This window comes from Schistocerca gregaria, chromosome 1, assembly GCF_023897955.1.
Source record: "Schistocerca gregaria isolate iqSchGreg1 chromosome 1, iqSchGreg1.2, whole genome shotgun sequence".
NCBI classification, from domain to species: Eukaryota; Metazoa; Arthropoda; class Insecta; order Orthoptera; family Acrididae; genus Schistocerca; species Schistocerca gregaria.
Window position 1 is genome coordinate 1,085,441,142 of NC_064920.1, and position 23,320 is coordinate 1,085,464,461.

Below are 23,320 nucleotides of genomic sequence, written 5' to 3' on the forward strand. Positions count from 1 at the left end.
TCTGTAGAAACTGTAACTCGTTCAATCTGAGTATGCCTGGTTAGGTGTAATAGAGGGCCTGAAGGCCCTAATCTTGCCAGGTAAAATAAATGCATAAATAAATAAATATTTTACTTCAATTCAAATGGGAGAGGCTAAGTACTTACTCTAAATTAGACCAAGTCCTAGTAGAGGCATGTAACCATTATGAATATGATTGTTGAAAGGAATGTTAAAAAGCTGCGTGGTTGCTTAAAAACAGTCGCTGATTTTCTCTGAACTTGTTTATTAACTGTCACGACGCGTTAAGTCAGCTCCAAACGACATTATTCAAGATCAAAACACTTTTTGATAATGGAATGCATAGTATTTTAGCGCAGCTGTGTGTGCTGGGATGGAAGGCTCGGACACGATATGTGGCGTTACTCCGCCAATGCACGCTTAAAGAGCGCCAGACAGTTTCATGCACAATGAAAGCATTATATTCAAATTACTAACAGATAACAGCACAAACTGCGTCCAATCTTTACAAACAAAAATTCAAGTGACATATTGTCGTAATACCGGCACACGATCTTTTTCTGGAAAACATGTGTCAAACTATCAGAGATATGAGCAGAGGAATTACATATCTGTTCCAGTGCAAACTAGCCATGTAACTTAGCACAGAAATACAATTTCAATTTTACTACCAAATGAAGGCTCGTGGGCCGTTGCCAATCCATTTTGTTAATGATCGTCTTTGATGTCTACATCAAAATTTCATGAACTTAAATCTAAAATGGTATGTATTCCTTCATCAGAAATTGTTTTGTTCTTAAATATTGTTCGTTTCAAAATGATTTTTATAAGATATTTTCGTTTCTGTAAAAATTTGTTATATGGCACATGGTACTTTGTCTGTTTACAATTGGTCACCCGTTGATAGGTTGAACTCTAAACATGCAGTGACAGTTAATAAACAAATTTAGAGAATACTAAAGACTGTTTTCAAACAACCACGCAGCTGTTTTTAATTCCTTCCAATTATTCTGTCCATAATGCATGCCTCCACAAGGACTCATTCTAAATCAGACCAAGTACTTGGCCTCTCCAATTTGAAGATGAACTAAAATTTCTCCTAATATCTAAAACTGCTTATTGTTTCGCTTACTGCCCGAGTATTAACATGTAATCTGTAAAATTTTCATTCGCATGCTCTAGTGGCTGAGGGACGGAAGAGAAAATTTCAAAACAGAATATCAACCTAAGCACAACCAGTTTTCTTCGACAACGGTTAGAGAGAACGTACGAGGTAGCTGCCTTAAATGTCAAGGCGCTATCGTAGTCCATAGCCAGGACAAAATATTAAGGAGCTCGAAGACCTAAATGCCACATCATCCGGTTACGAGTGACCTCCTGCCCATATTTCCACAACCCTGACTGTCTGAAGAGAACAGCAGATGGCACGGGAGAACGGGCAGGATTTTTGCTGATCGGTGGTGCGTGAGTGTGGAAGACAGAAAGCTGCGCAGTTTCACTTTCTGTATTTCTGCGTAGGAAGAGATAGGTGGCCTACTTACTATTCTCGACAGAGCGATCCCGTGGCTACTTTCTACTGGACGCGGCGCTACCGAAATCGAGAGAGAGAGAGAGAGAGAGAGAGAGAGAGAGAGAGAGAGAGAGATCGATGAATCTAATGAATCTAGTTGCATCCTAAGCGATTACATGTTGGTAACATAAATCTGTAGATTAAATGGTAATAAGACTTGTGGGCATGTATAATACTATTTTAATTCACCATTTCGGTCATAAGTACGAAACGTCGGGTACTTTAAAATAATCATTTTTATATACATCGCCACAAATCTGTTAAGATCTTTATTGATCCAGAGCTAATTTCAATAATCAGACACACTTTAGAGCTTAAAGTGGTTTGTATGGCATGTACATTGTTTCAAAATATAACATTTATCTAGTATTGACGACAAACTGTCTATACCAATTGCAGCATAATAACGATTGTAACAGGTCTATGCTGAGACATGGATAAAAATATCTTTTATAAATACTACGGAGGACAACCTACAGAATAAATGATTTGGAAGTGCACAAGCTAAAAAAGATGAAACATAGCAAGCATTGGTACAAATAAAGACAATTCAAGATAGAAACGACAAGAAGAGGTGTGAAATGATCTCAAGAAAGGCATTAAAAAGGTGAAACAATATTATAGAGTGGATGAAAAAACGCGTAACATAATACAGAAATTCAATGGCTGAGACAGAGGACTTGTAATTGCACAAGTGACTGGAGTTTGCTTCTACTCGTACTGGTTTAAATTCATGCAAATGTCGGGGTAGTTGTTTCAAAAATGTCAGACTATTCCATTCGCAATAATTGTCCAACTGAGTCAATTATATTTCTCATGACTGATGCTGCCAAAAAAAATACTAGTATTTAGCCTAAGCTTAAGAGCACAGTTGTCCTTGGTAAATGTGAAGCTGTCATTACCAAACAGTGCAGTACTGGATGCAGTAACACAGGCCTTCCTCCGACCTTTAAAATTACTTTCCGAACAAGTTATTAGGGGACATGAAGTTCAACGTGGTCTTCGAAACACGGCATTATTTTCCACTTAACAAACGTTTCCCGAGGTAAATGTAAATGTCGTGTGATTAGAGCCTCCCGTCAGGTACACCGTTCGCTGGGTGCAGGTCTTTCGATTTGACACAACTTTGGCGACTTGCGCGTTGATGGGGATGAAATGAGGATGCTTAGGGCAACACAACACCCAGTCCCTGAGCGGAGAAAATCTCTGACCCAGCCAGGAATCAAACCTGGGCCATTATCATTGACATTCTATCGCGCTGACTAATTAGCTACCTGAGGCAGACGTTTTCCAAGGTGAAAACGACTAACTGATATGTAACGGACTGAGTGGGGATCGATGCCCAAATCTTTGAACTTGCAGGCAGGGCAGTACTGAACCACCGAACCCGACCAGACAGTTTTGTTGTGTGTTCTAGAAGCCGACCGGTTCCCTGGGGAATTCAACAAGTTGCCAGCTGCGCAGTAACGTCGAGAAGCTGGATTACATGCAAATCGTTGCAGTCATACAGAAAAATATTGCAGGTTATACATGGTGTCTCAAGAGGAATTGTCAGTATTCAGGGATATGGCAGGAAAAATCATTCGAAGCAAAAGAGTCTAGTTGAGATGGGCTCTACAATGCATGTTTCAAGAGCCACGGGCATTTGTTCAGTAAAAGAGAAGTTTTCCACACCATCGAAGACGTACAAGTGCTCGTCGATCTTAGGATCTACATTTTAAGGCGCACATTTACTAAACACACTTGTTTCGAATCACCGTTCTTGTCATTTCCCTGAATATTGACCATCCTTCCTGGTATATCCTTTATACACAAATCAAAAAACGTGTTACATCGCCCCAATTCCCAGAAGTTCTGAAGATAGACGTTGGCTTTGGATATTGTATCACAGACATAGTCCCTTTGACTGTTCAGAGAGGACACTAAACCCGCCAAAGATGTAAACAACCATGCATGAGCAGCGCCTATTAGACGGAGGAGGTCCGACAGCCGATCAGTTCCAGTCATTCCACCATGAAGGAGGTACACGCTTCGTGTTGTCTGTAGTTCAGCCATGCCTAGACGGTCAATACAGCGGTTCGATCGTTTCCGCACTGTTACTTGTGCCAGGAAGGGCTCTAAACAAGGGAAGTGTCCAAGCGTCTCGTAGTGAAGCAAAGCTATGTTGTTCGGAAATGGAGGAGATACAGAGAGACAGGAAAGTCGATGACATGCCTCGCCCATGCCACCCAAGGGCTAGTACTGCAGTGGATGACCGCTACCTACGGATTATGGCTCGCAGGAACCCTGACAGCTACGCCACCATGTTGAATAATGCTGTGTGTTAGTCGTTAACAGGAGTAACCTGATTATGATGGCACGTTACGCCGTCGAAAATTCGTTCTACAACGACCAGTCAACCCGGCTTCTTGCCCGAGAGACCTTCAAGCAATTGAATAATGCTTTTCGTGCAGCCACAGAACGTCGTGTTACGACTCAAACTGTACGCAATAGGCTGCATGATACGCAACCTCACTCCCAACGTCCAAGGCGAGGTCCATCTTTGCAACCACGACATCATGAAGGGCGGTACAGATGGGCCCAAAAACATGCCGAATGGACCACTCAGGATTGGCCTAAGTTCTCTTCACCGATGAGCGTCGCATATGCCTTCAACTAGAAAATCGTCGGAGACGTGTTTGGAGGCAACCTGCTCAGGCTAAACGCCTTAGACACACTGCCCAGCGAGTGCAGAAAGGTGGAGGTTCCCTGCTGTTTTGGGTTGGCATTATGTGGGGCCGAGGTACGCTGCTGATTGTCATGGAAGGCGAGGTAATAGCTGTACGATACTTGCATACCATTCTCCGACCGATAGTGCAACTGTATTGGCATTCGTCTTCATGAAATACAATTCGCGCCCCCGTCTTGCATACGGCCGGAGTGGCGGAGCTGTTCTAGGCGCTACAATCCGAACCACGCGACGGCTACGGTCGCAGGTTCGCATCCTGCCTCGGGCATGGATGACCGTGATGTCCTCAGGTTAATTAGGTTTAATTAGTTCTAAGCTCTAGGGGAATGATCACCTTAGAAGTAATTTGAACCATAGTGCTCAGAGCCATTTGAACCAATCCGTCGTGCACATCTTGTGAATGACTTCCTTCAGGATGACGACATGGCTCGTCTAGAGTGGCCAGCATATTCACCAGACCTGAATCCTATTGAACATGCCTGGGATAGATTAAAAGAGCTGTTTATGGACGACGTGACCCACCAACAACTCTGAGGGATCTACGCCGAATCGCCGTCGAGGAGTGGGATAATCTGGACAGTGGCATGATGAACTTGTGGGTAGTATGCCACGACGAATACAGGCATACATCAATGCAAGAGGACGTGCTACTGGGTATTAGAGGTACCGGTGTGTACAGCAATCTGGACCACCACATCTGAAGGTCTCGCTGTATGGTGGTACAACAGGCAATGTTTGGTTTTCATGAGCAATAAAAAGAGCGGAAATAATGTTTATGTTGATCTCTATTCCAATTATCTGTATAGGTTCCGGAACTCTCGGAACCGAGGTGATGCAAAACTTTTTGACGTGTATTTAAGGCGCATCAACTGATTAACAGTTGTATTCTTACTTTGAGCATGTTAGATAGTCCAAAATCTGGAACCTGCTGGAAGACGTATCGAATAATGTGTGAAGCAGTTCTTGTTTCGCAACACGCATTGCTGCGCCATTACTGTATAGCGCCTACCTATTCGCCGTGCTGGATCTTAACTGGGCTGTGCCGATTAAAAGCGTCCGCTGGCGAGGTTTTTATTTCATGCGGATAATACGTTTCCACGCCGTCGGCTTCCCGGTTAAGCTGAAACGGCAGAATTAATTACTGACGACGGCGTATTTCAAATTTCCGAAATGGCTCGAAAGACAGTGCGTTAGGAATGCAGAGCGCCTGTTCGGCCATCCGCGACCGCGGCAAACACTGGCCAGATCCAACCGTGGCGGCGGCGGGGGCGTGCGCTACAGGTGCCGACATTAATTAAATACACAGATCCGCACTGGCCTATAAATATTTCCGCTCAACAGGACGCGCAAACCTTTTCGCGCCAACGGGGCGCGACAAAGTGATGAAAGCGACCTTCCAAGTTAATTACTCTAAAAGCGGCGTAGGGCCGCAGGGCGAGCCAATCGCGACGGATTACTTCCAGCGCGACTTCACACCTCAGGTGAGCCTTACTGCCGATTGCCTTAATTGACGGCGCAGGGCGGCGAGGAGAGTCGACGCGGCGAAAACAGGATCGCAAAGTTGGAGCCGCGCTGCGCTGTTAAATCAGCCGATAGCCGCTCCCTCGCTGACTTAATTTGCGCTGCATGTTCCTTCCGAAGGATAACAACTCGTCCTGTCCACCATTAGCTGCAGGCGGGACTCTGTAGTTAGCGCTAATTACCCCGAGGAGACAGGGGATCGCCTACCTGCCGGTATGCCGCTGCTTTAAAAGATCGAAGGAAGGGAGGAAGTTTAGGGTTGAACGTCCCGTCAACATTGTGGTCATTAGAGACGCAGCACAAGCTCGGATCGTTTCGAGAGTGGTGAAGGAAATCGACCGTGCCCTTTCCAAAGGAACCGTCCCGGCATTTGCTTTGAGTGATTTAGGGAAACCTAAATCAGGATCGTCGGACGCGGATTTGAACCATCTCCTCCCGAATGCGTCGGCGCCTCTCACTGAGCCCGTGAAAGATTCAGACGTGACCCATCGCCTCTGCTAATGATAAGCGTGAGGTTCTCCCTCCATGTCCGCCGTCGGACATTTAGATTGAAAAGGACACTACTGAAGCTTCATTCTACCACACTTTTGAAAACAACAGGTGCTAAATATTGTATGTTCGAATACATGAGTAACTGTCGTGATGTCAAATAATGTATCACCAACAATTAAATCGTATGTTAAATAAAAATAGTAATCCAAAACCAGATAACACATTTGCCCCTTATGGCCCCCGAAATTAGAATAGCTTTTTTATTGCTCTGATGAGTCGTCCCGGAATTCTTTGTGTGACGTAACATCCCTCCTACGTATATCTCGCGAAGAGGCCATGAGGATAAAATCAGAGAGATTAAAGCCCACACAGAGGCATACCGACAATCCTTCTTTACACGAACTATACGAGACTGGAATAGAAAAGAGAACCGATAGAGGTACTCAAGGTACCCTCTGCCACACACAATCAGGTGGCTTGCCGAGTATGGATGTAGATGTAGATCCGCCTGCCATATCGGTGCGTTTACTAGCTTTGTAGAATTTGAAATACACTCCTGGAAATTGAAATAAGAACACCGTGAATTCATTGTCCCAAGAAGGGGAAACTTTATTGACACATTCCTGGGGTCAGATACATCACATGATCACACTGACAGAACCACAGGCACATAGACACAGGCAACAGAGCATGCACAATGTCGGTACTAGCACAGTGTATATCCACCTTTCGCAGCAATGCAGGCTGCTATTCTCCCATGGAGACGATCGTAGAGATGCTGGATGTAGTCCTGTGGAACGGCTTGCCATGCCATTTCCACCTGGCGCCTCAGTTGGACCAGCGTTCGTGCTGGACGTGCAGACCGCGTGAGACGACGCTTCATCCAGTCCCAAACATGCTCAATGGGGGACAGATCCGGAGATCTTGCTGGCCAGGGCAGTTGACTTACACCTTCTAGAGCACGTTGGGTGGCACGGGATACATGCGGACGTGCATTGTCCTGTTGGAACAGCAAGTTCCCTTGCCGGTCTAGGAATGGTAAAACGATGGGTTCGATGACGGTTTGGATGTACCGTGCACTATTCAGTGTCCCCTCGACGATCACCAGAGGTGTACGGCCAGTGTAGGAGATCGCTCCCCACACCATGATGCCGGGTGTTGGCCCTGTGTGCCTCGGTCGTATGCAGTCCTGATTGTGGCGCTCACCTGCACAGCGCCAAACACGCATCCGACCATCATTGGCACCAAGGCCGAAGCGACTCTCATCGCTGAAGACGACACGTCTCCATTCGTCCTTCCATTCACGCCTGTGGCGACACCACTGGAGGCGGGCTGCACGATGTTGGGGCGTGAGCGGAAGACGGCCTAACGGTGTGCGGGACCGTAGCCCAGCTTCATGGAGACGGTTGCGAATGGTCCTCGCCGATACCCCAGGAGCAACAGTGTCCCTAATTTGCTGGGAAGTGGCGGTGCGGTCCCCTACGGCACTGCGTAGGATCCTACGGTCTTGGCGTGCGTCGCTGCTGTCCGGTCCCAGGTCGACGGACACGTGCACCTTCCGCCGACCACTGGCGACAACATCGATGTACTGTGGAGACCTCACGCCCCACGTGTTGAGCAATTCGGCGGTACGTCCACCCGGCCTCCCGCATGCCCACTATACGCCCTCGCTCAAAGTCCGTCAACTGCACATACGGTTCACGTCCACGCTGTCGCGGCATGCTACCAGTGTTAAAGACTGCGATGGAGCTCCGTATGCCACGGCAAACTGGCTGACACTGACGGCGGCGGTGCACAAATGCTGCGCAGCTAGCGCCATTCGACGGCCAACACCGCGGTTCCTGGTGTGTCCGCTGTGCCGTGCGTGTGATCATTGCTTGTACAGCCCTCTCGCAGTGTCCGGAGCAAGTATGGTGGGTCTGACACACCGGTGTCAATGTATTCTTTTTTCCATTTCCAGGAGTGTATATCTGTGACCGAGTTTGTGACATGCTGAATACTGATTACATTTAAATGCAAGCCCTAAGTCGTATTCGGAAGCTTTATCTTTTTCCTACTCAATTAAACGTCAATCCTTTTATTTGCCGTTAACAATGTTTTACTTCATTTGACTCGCTTTCTTTATCATCCTGAAACTCTTTGAAGAACCTAACAGCTATATGCTACAGAGCCTTCGTAGCGCATAGTCGGTAACAGTGCTAAACTTCATTGTTAACAATGCTGGCGTCCTTAGAACTTAATTTTATTGTGGTATGCACTTTACATTGCTTGTATTTAGCAGTACTTCTTCAAAACTGTTTACCTACTACATTCTTCATTGGCAGTTGTGGCACAATTACTTAAGGTTCTTCACATCTGCCTTTGCAAATACATCTTCAGAGGAAAAACTTCCTGAGCCTTTCCGGTGAAACAGTCTGCGATTCAGCTTCTTAACTTATCCTGTTGTGGCCAATACTCTCAGTAGCTGAAGCATCCGGGCTTGCAAAAGGAACAAGAACTTCAGCTGCATTCTTCACTCCTCTAGTACAAACATGGAGAATTACTTCATCATGTCCAAAGAGCTATCTCTAGGACAATGTTTCACCCTGCAGTATAGAGGACGCTTGACAGAACCATGACAATCAAATTCCGTTCTCTCTATAGCTCAACAAATCTCGCTGAACATTAGAGTTTCAAAAATTTCGAGTACATCGATTTATAAATTTATACAACGTAACATCTTCACATTATTAGGTCCACAGAAAATAGATTTAAATAACATATTAATAAACGTGTGAACACACAGCATGATACAAACGAAATGGCAATTCCATTAATAGCAACTACATAACGCAACCAGAAACAAAGTTGCACATAGAAACGAAGTTACAGAATCTATTCTATAATAAATCTCTTAACGTATCACCGAAAGAAAGGAAATAGGAAGAAAAACCTATGTTGTACTGTAGGGTTATCTTCACACTACGAAGCACGACTCGCGACGCAGTGCCACAGTTTTACTTGCATTTCTGAAAGCCATACTGACTGTTAATCTACTGGGAGTGTGGTGATCCCGTAGAGAAAGAGGAGGGTAACCTAAAATGAGGGAATACTCATTTCGTTTCTTGGTCCGCTGTTCACGTAAACAATTTTAAAGAATCACTCGCTTTGATCATATGAAATAACGAGCTTCTTATGGTGCGTTCAGTTGCCTGCATTGCTATGGTTCCTTGGCTCTTGTTAAGCAGTGTTCACAACTTTCGAAATTACGCTTGAAACAACAATAGATGTGTCGATACCGGTGTTATTAGACACTAGTAGTCTCTTCTGCACATCTTTCTGTCGCATTTGTGGTGTTGGCCAAAGAAATATTGTAAGAAAGAATGTGACAATTTTGTGTTAAAAACGACACTATAAAAATTACTTCAAACCATTACAAAGATATTGCTATATGAACACAGATTCAAATACATTTTTAATTGTTACGTTTTTTCTATGTTAACAGTGCTGAAGTAAACTTGGTGAAGAACTGTGTGTTCTTCAAATCTGTCATTTTATTCACGATCTCGTTTTACTACTTCTGGCCATTTATGAATTTTTCAGACTCCTCCAAGATGTGCATTTTCCATCTCTTCTCGAAAATATGCAGACCTGTAGATCGTTGTCTATTACAAGACTGTTTCCTGTTTCGTCTATATGCTTTGCTATAGATGATCTGTTAGCTCTACAAAGTCTGAAACGGTCAATATGTTATTTAAAACGGGTTTTAAAATTTCTGTCCATTTGCATTACGACATTAATATCTAAGTGTACTGTTGTTAGGTGTTTTGTACTGCCACTGTAGCCTGAAGATGGAGTTAATACCCTGAAACATATTGCTTCATTACATAATTTAAGTCAGTCAACAAAATTTTGTGGCTGGTAGCGGTCTCTAAAGAAACTCATCAGTGTCCACTATTTTTATCTCATCTTCTGCCTTCCAAACTTCACAGTAGTAGTAGTAGTAGTAGTAGTAGTAGTAGTGCTCGTGCATACCTTCTGTGACTAGCACTCTAAAAGCATATAGCGGAGACATGACTTACCCGCAGCCAGGGCGATTGTTTCCGGACTGAATTTTCGCTCTACAGCGGTGTGAGCGCACGTTTTGAAGCTGTAGCACCACACTACCTTACCAGCACACAACGAGACATAGTTTGAAACTCGATTTAGCTTGCAGTGTGGAATGAGTAGGGGAGATGTACTGGCAGAATGAAGTTCTGCGCCACGGCGTCACACGTGATCAGATAATTCACTTGCTGTATAGGATCAGAGTTCAAGAAGAATGTAACAATTGCAATCCCAAATAAAGCAGTTGTGAAAAATACCGAGCTGTCAGTTTAATAAGTCACAGTTGCAAAATAGTAACACGAATTCTTTAAAGACAAATGGAAAAACTGGTAGAAGACGAACTCGGCGAAGATCAGTTTGGATTTCGCATAAATGTTTGAACACGTGAAGCAATACTGACCCTACGACGTATTTTAGAAGACAGGTTAAGGAAGGGCAAACCTACGTTTCTAACATTTGTAGACGCAGAGAAAGCTTTTGACAATGTTGATTGGAATACTCTCTTACCGGTGTAGCCGAGCGGTTCTAGGCGCTTCAGTCTGGAACCGAGCGACCGCTACGGTCGCAGGCTCGAATCCTGTCTCGGGCATGGATGTGTGTGATGTCCTTAGGTTAGTTAGGTTTAAGTAGTTCGAAGTTCTAGGGGACTGATGACCTCAGATGTCAAGTCCCATAGTGCTCAGAGCCATTTGAACCATTCTGAATACTCTCATTCAAATTCTGAAGGTGGCAGGGGTAAAATACAGGGAATGAAAGGCAATTTACAATTTGTACAGAGAACCAGATGGCAGTTATAAGAGTCGAGGGGCATGAAATGGAAGCAGTGGTTGGGAAGGGAGTGAGGCAGGGTTGTAGCCTATCCCCGATGTTATTCAATCTGTGTATTGAGCAAGCAGTAAAGGAAACGAAACAAAAATTTGGAGTAGGAATTAAAATCCATGGAGAGGAAATAAAAACTTTGAGGTTCGCCGACGACTTTGCAGTTCTCTTAGAGACAGCAAAGGACCTGGAAGAGCACTTAGACGGAATGAACAGTGTCTTGAAAGAAGGTTACGAAATGAACATCAGCAAAAGCAAAAAGAGGATAATGGAATGCAGTCGGATTAAATCAGGTGATGCTGAGGGAATTAGAATAGAAAATGAGACACTTGAAGTCGTAGATGAGTTTTGCTATTTGGGGAGAAAAATAACTCATGTATATAATGGGAAGACTGGCAATGGCAAGGAAAGCGTTTCTGAAGAAGAGAAATTTGTGAACATCCAGTAGAGATTTAAGTGTCAAGAAGTCTTTTCTGAAAATGTTTGTATGGAGTTTAGCCATGTATGCAAGTGAAACACGGACGATCAATAGTTCAGACAAGAAAAGAATTGAAGCTTTCTAAATGTGGTGCTACAGAAGAATTCTGAAGATTAGATGGGTAGATCACGTAACTAATCAGGAGGTACTGAATAGGATCTGGGAGAAGAGGAATTTGAGGCACAACTTGACTAGAAGAAGTGGTTGGTTGTTAGGACATGTTCTGAGGCATCAAGGGATCGCCAATTTAGTATTGGAGGGGAGTGCAGGAAGACCAAGAGATGAACACAGTAAGCAGATTCAGAAGGAAGTGGGTTGCAGTAGATATTCGGAGATGTTGAAGCTTGCACAGGATAGAGTAGCATGGAGAGCTGTATCAAACCAGTCTCTGGACTGAAGATCAGTACGGCGACGTGGGATCCGTACGGAAGATACAGGTTCGTTGCAGTTCTGACGCGCAACTTCAGTCACGGACCTCGAGTATTCTGCAGTCTCCCTTTACTGCACATCGCACTTTCTTCAGGCGCGGGTCTGTCCCACGAGCGTGCGGCATTGTCGAGTGCTGATGTGAAGGGGGCGAGGATTGTGGGACGCCGCAGAGCGACAGCGGCGGGCACCGCGCACGCCGGACGAGCGGGCTTCGGTGTCGGCCGGGCTCGTGTTTCGCCGCTTTCCACGAATTGTCCGGTCGGCGGCTGCTGCTGTGTCACTAGGCGGGCTGCGAGCAGCCGCCACGTCCTGCACAACTAACCGACCTCGTCAAGTACGAGGCCGTATCTTTTGGTAGCTGCCTCCTCCCTCCTATGCCCAACGCCAACCCCTAGAGGAAGTACACGGCGAGAAGTAACTTCAGTTTCAATTGTTCTGTGAAGGGAGCAAGAGGAAGAAGACAAACTGTTAAGTTTGTTAGGAAACAACACTACACAAAATGGTCGACGTTACGGAGCAATACAACCAAACAAACGCAAACGACGAAACTTACCTTAGGACGGTACGTCTCTACTTGTCTCAAATACTGACACGGGACCAACACAAGGGACTAAGGATGTCGCTTCTCAAAATGGACACCTTTAACACTGGAGCTGGCTGCCAATGTAAAACTATGCACACGGTAAATAATCCAAAAAATGCATTTTGACATGAGGAACCAAGGAAAATAATCCGTCAGGTGACACGAAGTTTTGAAGCAGTAACACGTGAGAGGCAGGCTGATTATGTTACTTGAAATCCGTTAGTGAGGCTGCCACGAGCAACAGCACCTAACCGACTGGGACTTGTACATGATGGATTTCTACGTCCAGTCGTGCTGAATGAAATCTCACTTCAAACAGAGGAGAAATTTTTATTAATTTTCTAGGGGTGGGGTGGGGGGGGTGGGGGGGGGGGGGCAGGCGGGACAGGGGACAGACAGGAAGAGGGGGCATCCGGCCACCCCTTAAACTAAGCATGATAAATCCGTTGCTAACCCTGTGCACTCTGCGCCGATGCGGCATAAAGATACAAGGGAAAGAGGGTCTCTAGCCGGCCGATGTCGCCGAAAGGTTCTAGGCGCTTCAGTCTGGAACTACGCTGGTGCTACGGTCGCAGGTTCGAATCCCGCCTCGGGCATTGAAGTGTGTGATGTCCTTAGATTAGTTAGGTTTAAGTAGTTCTAAGTCTAGGGGACTGATGACCTCAGATTTTAAGTCCCATACTGCTTAGAGCCATTTGAATCATTTTTGAACCAGAGACTCTGTATGGTGCGAAAAATGACTCTAAACAACAAAAAGTTCGAGAGCATCCATATGATACTTAGAAGGAAACGGTTATATTTCGCTTACACGATACACCACACAAATCTGAAGGCTGTCAATTCATCTACATACCTAGGAATTACAACAATGAACAACATAAATTGGAACCATAACATAGATGTCATGGGAAGGCAATTGAAAGACTGCGTTTTGTTGGCAGAACACTTAGAAGAAGCAACGGGTCTCCTACACGTGTCTATCCTCTGCTAGAATATTGCTCTGTTCGGTATGGGATCCTTCCCGCTGAGAACTGACGAACGATATGGTAGAAGTTGGAAGGAGGACATCTCGTTTTGTATTATCGTGAAATAGGGGAGAGAGAATCACGTATATGATACGCGACGTTTTCCATCGCCCACTTCCTCCTTAGAAGGCGAAAATATTTTGTTGATTCCCACATACATAGCAAGAAATGATCACCATAATAAAATATGAGAAATCAGAGTTCGCACGGATAGATTTAAGTTTTCGTTTTTCCCACGTGCTGTTCGAGAGTGGAACGGTATTGGTATAAAATCTAAGTTATTGATATTAGTAAAAATAAAAATTCATTCCTGAGCATTAGTTCCGTACCTTAATATGCTCAGTTACGCATCCTCTACCATACGAAAGACGTGATACTAAAATTTAAGAATATACAGTGAAAGGGTGTTCCTTTCCGTCTGTCAGTGCAGATATGCCTCACGAATCGGTTGGCCTCATAGTTAGTTTTGTGTGCAGTATTAACGTTGTTGAGGAATAGGCCCTACTGTCGACTTGAAAAGAAAGTTCTCTTTCTGACAGGTTCTCAAAGAGGAACGTAATTCGTTGCATTTCATGTATTTTATACGCTTCTTTGAGGTTTCATGGATTAACAGCGAAGCGACAACTACCGAAAGTATCGAAGATGCCATCGCGGAAGGAAATCAGGGTACCGACAAAGATGACAAGTCGTAAATGGTCGGTTTAGATTACAATTCATAGTGGGAGGGACTACAATGGAAACTTGTCACGTCAGCCACGCGTCGTAAGGTCATAAGGATGATGATGACAATTACCCATTACGACAGTCAAGACGAATTTCTATTGAACTTACGGAGCGTGGCGAAAGAGTAAAGACCAAGTCACTTTCACAGTTCTTCGCAGTAACGTGTAACGATGCCCTGTCGTGAAGTAGACGAATGTCTCATTGAACAGGATTATAAATACTGTAACAGCTCTGATGACAGATGAAAGTTGAAAGAAGTACGAGAATAAATTGTAACTAACTACTTTTACACTTGCGGAAAATAGGAAGAAACAATTTTTGCAGTAACCCCGTGCATTCGAGAAAGAACAGTACTTGGACACGCACAAATCGACGGTAGGCAGCAGTGGAAGTCCTGTGTGGATGTTCATTCACAGGTGCACAGAACCCTGGAATGAGGTCTGTAAATCTTCTCTGATGGACGTTTACAGGCTCCCCTCACAGAGTGCTATTGTTCTGGCAATCTGCGCTACCTCTTTTGTTTTTTGCTATACGTCTCAGTAATGCGAAACAGCAAGCTTAGAAAACTTGTGTTTACGTAATGGAACAAATGGTAAGGTTTTCTATACGCTTCCAGTAACTTCGATGTATGTTAATAAGACTTTGAAATAAAACAGAAAAGTGACGCCAGCTAACTGCTTATTTTCACTATGCTTAACCGTGATGACTTAATGCAAATCGCGAAATTCCTTACCCTGCCCATTGGCGCTTTTCGACTGACGTGACCCTGTGTCTTATTTTAAGGCTTTCTTCCGTTACCAGTGAAGTATTTATGTCTCTTGAAAATCAGAACAGCCACAGATACACTGTGCCATCTTCAACCATAGATGCACACATCATCAAGGTCAGCAATAATCCCAGGACTGTCAGTGACGATCCACAGAGCTCAAAGTACCGCCTATACCGAAGATGAGTCAGCGTCTCCAACCTCCACACTCCCAACATTCTAGCAACATGTTATTACATCTCTAGTATTTTGCAATACAGCTGAAGAAAACACACTCAAACTCGGGTTAGGGAAGGATTGGGAAGGAAATCGGCCGTGCCCTTTCAAAGGATCCATCCCGGCATTTGCTTGAAACGATTTAGGGAAATCGCGGAAAACCTAAATCAGGATGGCAGGAGACGGGATTGAACCGTCGTCCTCCCGAATGCGAGTCCAGTGTGCTAACCACTGCGCCACCTCGCTCGGTATGTGCGATACAGTGATGCGATAGGACTAACAGTGCGTTTATGGCAAGAGACTGCTGTGACGGACACGGATAATGGCAAACATTGACAGCGTTATCGCGACAGATAAAAGCCAAAAATTAAAGAACTGTAAAATACAACAAGGCTCGCAATCAACGCCGCACGCACGATACCGTTATCAGTAGCTATAATGCTGTCTTCGCAAGCCGTAAAGCACTGCACTGCCAACTAGCAAAGCTGTTCGGAGTGAAAGTATTGTAGCACTCGCTGCCAAGCCGCCGGCAGTCTGCGAGGTTTATTCCGTAACCTTTCAGTTTCTTAACTACGGACGGTAATGACGGCACTGTAAGAACAATACGCCTGTCCTCAATGGTACTTTCAGAGACCACACTTGGGACGTAAGTCACCGGCGTGTAGAGAGACCTTAAGTTAGTTATATGTTCAATCTGTCATCGCAACGATGTGTAACGAGGCATTTTGCACGTTATTAACTACACCAAAGAAGGCAGCAGCTACAAAATGTGAACAGTATCGAACTTTAAACTTAATATCACAGGCATCAAAAATTCTCATAAAAATAATTCTGAGGAGAGTCAAAGAGAAGATGGAGGCTATGCTGAGTGAAGATCAGTTTGGTTTCAGAGGGGGATTAGGAACAAGAGAAGCGATTCTGGCACTGACACTCCTTACCGCAAAGCAATTACAGAAAAATAAACCAACTTATACTGCCTCTGTAGACATGGAAAAGGCATTTGATAACATTAACTGGCGATAAATGTTCAGAGTGCTGAGGAAAAGTGGAATGAAGTATAGACATCCGTGTGATATTCAGTTTCTATAACAATGAGGTGGCAATGACCAGAAACTGTCAGCAGGAACAAGAAACAAATATTAGAAAAGGGGTAAGACAAGGATGTGCTCTCTCCCCTCTTATATTCAACGCTTACATCCAGGAAGCTATAGACCAAGTTCGAGAAGCTACTGAGGTGGAGATCAAAATTAACGGACAGAAAATAGACATGCTACGTTATGCAGATGATACTAATATAGTCACGGAGACAAAAGAAGATCTAGAGGAAGTCCTCAGAACAATGGAAAGGATTGTATGCAATCAGTATGGAATGAGAATAAACAAGGAAAAGACTGTAATGATGGTATGCACTAAAGAAGCAGAATATCAACCTCTCAAGTGATAGAGGAATTTACCTGTATGGGAAGCAAAATCAAGAGGGTTGATAGAAGCCGGAAAAAGTTGTGGGCAGAATACAACAGCCAAAACTGCATTTATTCTAAGGAGGAACTTACTCACCAGCAAGAACAACCGTCTGAAAATAAGGAAACGTATCATGAAAGCTTTCGTTTAGAGTGTGGCCTGTACGGATGTGAAACTTGGACAAAGGCAAGAGAAGAGAGAAGACGGCTGAAGGCCTGGCCTGGAGTTGTGGTGCTATGGAAGGATGATGAAGATCAGCTAGAGAGACAATGTAACAAATGAAGATGTGCTTAGAAGAGTACAGGAAACCAGATCTCTGTGGAGGCACATCCAGATAAGAAGAGAAACTTGTAGGCCACATCCTAAGACACAACAACATCATTGGAACAGCAGCACGAGGAGGCTATTGAGGGAAGGAATCGGCGGAGGCGACCAAGGATATCATACATGCAACAGATCGTGAATGATGTTGGATGTAACAGTACATGGAAATGAAGAGGAAGTCTGACAGAAGAGAGGAATGGCGCTCTGCTACAAACAAATCTCAGGGCTGAGCACTAAAAGAAGAAGAAGAAGAAGAAGATTAACATTATTCGTATTTAAATATGGCTGCATGCTGACCCTTTACATACAAGTACACATAACAAAAAATATCATTCACTCTGGAGACAGCCCTAAAGCTGTGCCTAGGCCACGACTCCGCAATAACCTGTCTTTCAAGAGAAGTGTGGAAGGCAGGAGACGAGTGCCGGTCGTAAGTCGTGTTCGGGTACCTCGCCGCACGGTAGCTCAGCGTGTTCGCTCAAGAGAGCTGACTGCCCTCTGTAATAATAATTAAAAAAATGAGTGAAGTATTCAACGATCAACTTGAACATCTGTCACGTAACGTCCGCCCAGACCAAATGCCGAGAACTATGACGATCCAAAAGAGCAAAAAAAAAAAAAATTAAAAATGAAACAAGAGGCTCAGACAGTAGAGCGCTTGCCCAAGAAAGGGAAAGCAGGTTAGAGCTCCGGTCCAGCACACCGTTTTAATACACCAGGAACTTTCAAAAAATAGTATTTAGTTTGGTACCGCACGTAATTCGTTTTACTTTAGCAATAAATAACATACCAGTTTCTGAATAAAAAATTCTTTTTCGAAGCTGACGGCATTGCCCAGAAGGAACTTTTTTAGCTTACTTTCAAATTTAGAAAAGCGGTTAAAGAATTTGATAGCAGCATCATTCACCCTTTCCGATCTGAAGTTAATTTTAATGAAGGGTAATTCATATATATATATATATATTTTGGACCTCATTGTTCCTCCTAATCTCTAACCAGTAACAGAGAGAAGATATTGCTGCAACGCTATAGTTAAAACCGCCAAAAACTTTGAACAGTTGCAAACGAGACTGTGTGGTTGAGCACCGCTTATTATTATTATTATTATTATTATTATTATTATTATTATTATTATTATTATTATTATTATTGTATAAAAAGCTCTAAAATGTTTTTCATTTCTCATCAATATGTAAAGCCAAAAATTCTGTAGATCCATTATTACACCCTCTTTCACACGTCTCAGGTTTATCATTGGCTATGTATATCTCTAAGTGCAGAACTGAACAGAGTACTTCTTTTCTTTACTAAAGACGCAGTCCGTTTGCAGTCATTTTAAATAAATTATTAACAGTTTCGTAAATTGCTGTATTTCTGCTGGGACTGGTATACAATTTATTTAGTACAAGAACTAACTCTACTTGAGTGTTATATGGAATGACATTTACACACATCAGAAACAGTGGACCCAATAATGCAGCTCTTGGATCTCAAGTTTATATTCCATTAATTTCGATAAATTTTAGAACGTTTTATACACGAGACGTCTCTCTACAAACGTCAACTACGTACGCTGGCAAACTTAGAGCCACTGACTTTACAACTTACCCCAGTGACCAGCATCATGATCAGCTGTACCCTTGTCACACTAGACTCGCTCAGCACAGATAACTTCCACATTCATTCATTCATTATCCTCACAGTTATTTCAGTTGCACATTTTTAATTCGAGAATCATTTGCACTGTCTTTCAATTTACTGATTTCAACAGCTAATTTCGTCTTTTCCGATGCATTACAGAGCTAGAGAGTGGGATGTATCAAGAAAGTCTTTAACACTAGCCCTAGTCCTCACAACCATCAATACTACTACTACGATAAGACGACTGGGGCAGTGCTATTTTTTATTGTTTTCACAGTTCGTTTGTGTTATCTTCCAATCCAGTGATAAAAACAGTTTGAGAAGTGTGTTGGAAATGTCTTCTTTCACACACACACACACACACACACACACACACACACACACACACACACACGTGCTCTCTAGTTTTGTGCTTTCCTTCCCATATTAAGGGTGCACAACGTACGGACTAGCGAGGCCAACGTATCTCAGTACCACGGACTTTCTCCACTACGAGAGAACTCGATGTCTTCGAATATGTACGTTGGTAAGAGAGCTGCTCACACATTTCTGGAGTTTGGATTCAGTATCTGTCATAAAATTCTATTTTTTCTGTCAGGGAGTTTGAAGTGCGATATACGTCTAATGTTCTGTGGCATTTAATAGTTGACATACAGGCTACACCACTGTTTTAAACTGCACTTACTACCTCACAGCTACTGGTCGAAGTTTATTTTTCTGTTTGTCACGAATTTAATCTTAATCGAGAGACTAGAAGGTCTAAATAACACAGTTAGGCATGCTGTCTAAGTAGCTTTAGTGGTATGTATTTTGTGTGTTTGATCACCGAAGACAGGAGTGTGTACTTCATATTTAATATTCATGCATGGAAGTCACAAAACGTTACGCCATTTTCTCTGGATCGGTGTTTCTGCGGGGCAAAGTCCTAGTTTTTTTTTATATACGATTTTTTATCGGCAGATATCCACTTGTCTCATATTTTGTAAGTTAAAGGCCTCGAACATGTCGGTCCTGGGTCTTTGGGGCTTTAGGCCGTAAAGAAGCGGAGTGTTTTATCGAGCTGACTTATCGCGTGACGGAGACGCAGCTGATAAAGAGACTCCACGTGATTCCCGATGTTTAGTAAGGAACAAAGGACGCTTCGCAGATGCCTTCATACTCCACTCAGTTCTACTGACTTCAGTTCTCCGCGGGGATACGAGGTGAAACCAAGTCAAAATGAGAAACGGAGACCTATGTTTGCCGTTGAGTACCCAGCCGCAACGTCTAAAGCCATCACAAGCTTCACAACATTATGCGATTTTCCGCATGGCGTCACTTCAGCTCTTATTGCGTAGCTGTCGCATTCTTCCTGCCTTTGCTGCCCTTCGCACGTGGATACAACTTCTCGATTTTCTGTAAAAAGAATGTTTCATCGGTTTCCCGAGCGAGAGCTGAAGACGACGTCACATACCAGTAGGACTGAAGAGTAGATCGTCGTCGTGAACGTGATCGGTGTTACTGTCAGTTAAGCTTAGTTCACAGTACGCTCCGTGTTCACGACAGGTGTCACTCTCAACTAAAATACCGTGATAGTACAAGGCAGATCCTTCAGGTCAGTATCAGTAGTAGTTTAAGCTGGTAGCGAATTAATCATACATATGCAGTGACTTGCACACTAGTGAACGCTCTCTCTATGGTATGAGAACGCAACAATGTAGGTATTTGAATAGCTTGGTAGAGCGAGGAATTGACCTATGTTTTTTATGACCACGATCGCAATTTGTATCCTAGCTCAACAGCATATTGTAATGAATTAACTCCAGCGTCAATGATACTTTACTTTGAACCTTCACGAAAATTGATTGATCGTCATGTATCTTTAAGCAAAATTCTTAAAATTGCGAAAGTGACATTCGTACATTCACTAGAGTTCGTGACCTGCCGCAAACATACTCCTTGTAGAAAAACTCGTCGTAGGCTCCGAGAAATATTTAACGAGAAGATCTCCACACTTCTCGTTAGACAGTTACCATCGTGGGGGACCAAGGTGAGTGAGTTTCTTCTAATGACGTTCGAATCTCTCTAGAACCAGTTTGCTATTAAACAGATTAAAAAAACTGTTCAGTTACACGGAAGAGAAAACTGGCCTACCGCCATTCGGATCAAGTTTTGACAGCATCTTCTTATAAGAGAAGCATGAAACAATTAAAGATGCAGTGGATAGACTAAACTAATTTACACTTCGTGTACACAAGTAAGTTTTCCGCTAGTTTCTTACCCGCTGAAATCGAGATACACTGTATAGTACTGCAACGAGGGTTGCTCAATAAATAATGCCCCAAATTTTTTTCTCGGTCGTATCTCTATTCTTACGAGTTAGAATTTGGTGGCAATATCAATCAATTTTTCTATATGTACTGTTTTTCTACATAGTCGCTATCACGTTCTATGGCCTTGCGCCAGCGTTGTGTAAGAGATGTATTCCCTTTGGTTAAAGTTCTTGATCTTTGTTCGTAGCAGCTTCTCACTGCATTAATTACTCCGTCATCAACTTGAAGTATATCCGAAGTACAGAATACGGAAGTGCACCAAACAAATGGATGTCCAAGGGCTCCAGGTCAGAGCTAGGGTGTAGATGAGGTAATGATGTCCAATCCAATTTGGTGATACGTTCCCGGGTTCTCGAACTTGAGTGTGGACGTGCATTGACGTGTTCGAATGAGATTTCTTTCGTTTTTGTCGGATAGAATACGATGGAAACTATTCCTGAGTTTCTTCAGAGTCTCCACAAATGCCAAAAGGGTCAAGTCTTTAAATCACAAGCAATACATCCACATAAGCAATACATCCACGAGAATGACAGTATCACTATGCCATATGATTCTCATCGTGAGTTTGCTACGAGACGGGAGCTGCCTTGAGTTTCTTCCGTTTAGTGACTGTACCACGTGCTACCCAAGTGAATCCGTTGCCGGCCGCGGTGGTCTCGCGGTTCTAGGCGCGCAGTCCGGAACCGTGCGACTGCTACGGTCGCAGGTTCGAATCCTGCCTCGGGCATGGATGTGTGTGATGTCCTTAGGTTAGTTAGGTTTAAGTAGTTCTAAGTTCTAGGGGACTGATGACCACAGCTGTTAAGGCCCATAGTGCTCAGAGCCATTTGAACCAGTGAATCCGTTGTTGCTTCCGGCTCAAAGTGGAGCACCTGTAACCAGTTACAGAAAAACCTCTCCATGGATCTCAAACTGCTTCAACCATTCACATGAAATGATCTATTTTTGAATATTGTGATCTGTTTGAGCTTTCGTGAAACCTATCTTGAGCACACCTAGAACATCCAGGTGTGTCAAACTTTGACACGCACGTACAATTCTCACTGGTAGCCTTAGAGCAAGTTGTCGAGATATGTGTTGCCAGTCTGCACGAGTAATGGCATCCACCCGATTCACCACGTCGAGGCTGTGACGGGAATTCCCGAACGTAGCCGCTCATGTAATTCAGTTTCTGACTTTCTGACGCTTGAACTTTCTTCGCCCAACGTCCATCAGTATTTCCTTCATTTGCATAATTACAGTACACTGTACGCAAAATATTACGTTTCGTACGAGTTGGCCACAAATGTCTTTCAATTTTAACTTTTAAAAGGGTGAAATGCTATTTTTCGACACATTGGCCGTAGATTTCATCGGCATCCGCAGAAATTCACAAAAGGGGCAGGAGGGACAAGACTTCAAACTGCCACTTTAGATATAAGTGAGTCGGTTAGTTTACAGACGAATCATGCCAGAAGAACTAAAATTTATAGGTGACACAAAAACGTTATTGCACCTCAGAGAACTCATGATTAGCCATTCATTTCTAGGCGTGTATGTATGTAGTCTGTCAGTGAACGTCGGATAATCTGGTTACTGGGATCTTTTAAAACAGAATGTGACCGTCGAAATGTTGGCTGCGACGGAAAGAACAGAAATAAACCAGTTTTGTACGATCTGCCGGCTCAGAAAGCCTTGTGCAGCTACGTCGATTGCAACAGCAGCTGACTGCCCCGAGGAGGCGTTAAGGCAGCTCCGAAGGCCAAGAACATCAGGATGAGCAAACAGAGCGCTGTTCTGGAGGCTCTGGTCGTACGGTGAAATAAGGATGAGCGTAGCGCTGACCAATATAAAACGCACACGAAAATCACTGAAGATGAAGGAATAAATTTTATAATAGGAGATCCATTTGTGTACTCCTGTATAAGAGACAAATTTATCTCGTATTACATTTACTATCGTCAATGATGGGTAGATTAATTCTCCAACTATTGTTTGGTATACTCCAAGCACCAAATAATTTTGAAGTGACACTGTCCGTCAGAAACGGTACACGTCAAATAAGAAGGATTACGTGTAACACTTCAGTGTGTAACAGTTTAGAGAATGCGTATAAAAAAAGAGGTAAGTGATTGCTACCGTCAGATTTTTGGAGACGGGCAGCTGT

The 23,320-nt window shown here is 43.7% G+C and overlaps 1 protein-coding gene and 1 non-coding gene across 2 annotated transcripts in view; both read right to left on the minus strand.

Moving 5' to 3' along the window:
- Nucleotides 1-23,320, minus strand: part of LOC126281905 (forkhead box protein O) — a 644,432-nt gene that overhangs the window by 394,493 nt on the left and 226,619 nt on the right. The gene's annotated exons all lie outside the window — the stretch shown is intronic.
- On the minus strand, nucleotides 15,610-15,682 carry Trnaa-cgc (transfer RNA alanine (anticodon CGC)). Its single transcript has one exon. It is a non-coding gene; the product is annotated as a tRNA-Ala (tRNA).